Consider the following 679-nt stretch of genomic DNA (forward strand, 5'->3'; position numbering starts at 1 on the left):
ACCTTTGAGCAGTTTCCCTTAAAACCACTAAACCCAACATCAGGCACACCCAGCACTTCTTTGGCCTTTGCCTTCTCTCAGGGGGTTATCCAGGGTGAGAACCACCCAAGCCATGAGCCAAGCACACCGTGATCAGCCACGCCACGCGAGGAGATGCCCAGGACAGCCTAGCAGAGCTGGCTCGGCTAAACAGGGCTGTGCTCCCCTGCGGCTCTTCTGGGGTGACTTGGTGCTCAGGCCCACTTGCCTTGGGCATTTCTGCTCTCCCTAGGTGCCCTGAATTGGGCTTTTCTTTCCTTCCTCCCGGCTAAGACCTTCCCTACTGATTTTTATCTCTGGCTTTTGCAAAGACTGCAAAGACTGGAGCAGTACACATGCATATTCTCCTGCCAGTGCAGAGGGTGACGTGAGGCACAACAGCATTTGTAGGAATCTGCAGCAAAATTCCTAAGGGGTGAAGCATGTCCCCTCCTCATCCTTGCAAAACAGGCAGTAAAATGATGATCTCTGGACTGGTGAGAAGAAACCTCTCCTCTTCCTGCTCAGAGACATTCCTCCTGTGATCCCCAGTGGCTCCGTCAATAAAAATCATCCCGGTATCGTTTCCCTCCAGTGCCTGTAAGTGGTGGAGGGGGACAGCAGTGGCAATGGCGGTGACGTGGCTGATGAATGGGGAGAG

This window comes from Apaloderma vittatum, unplaced genomic scaffold (assembly GCF_000703405.1).
Source record: "Apaloderma vittatum isolate BGI_N311 unplaced genomic scaffold, ASM70340v1 scaffold7478, whole genome shotgun sequence".
Taxonomy (NCBI): Eukaryota; Metazoa; Chordata; class Aves; order Trogoniformes; family Trogonidae; genus Apaloderma; species Apaloderma vittatum.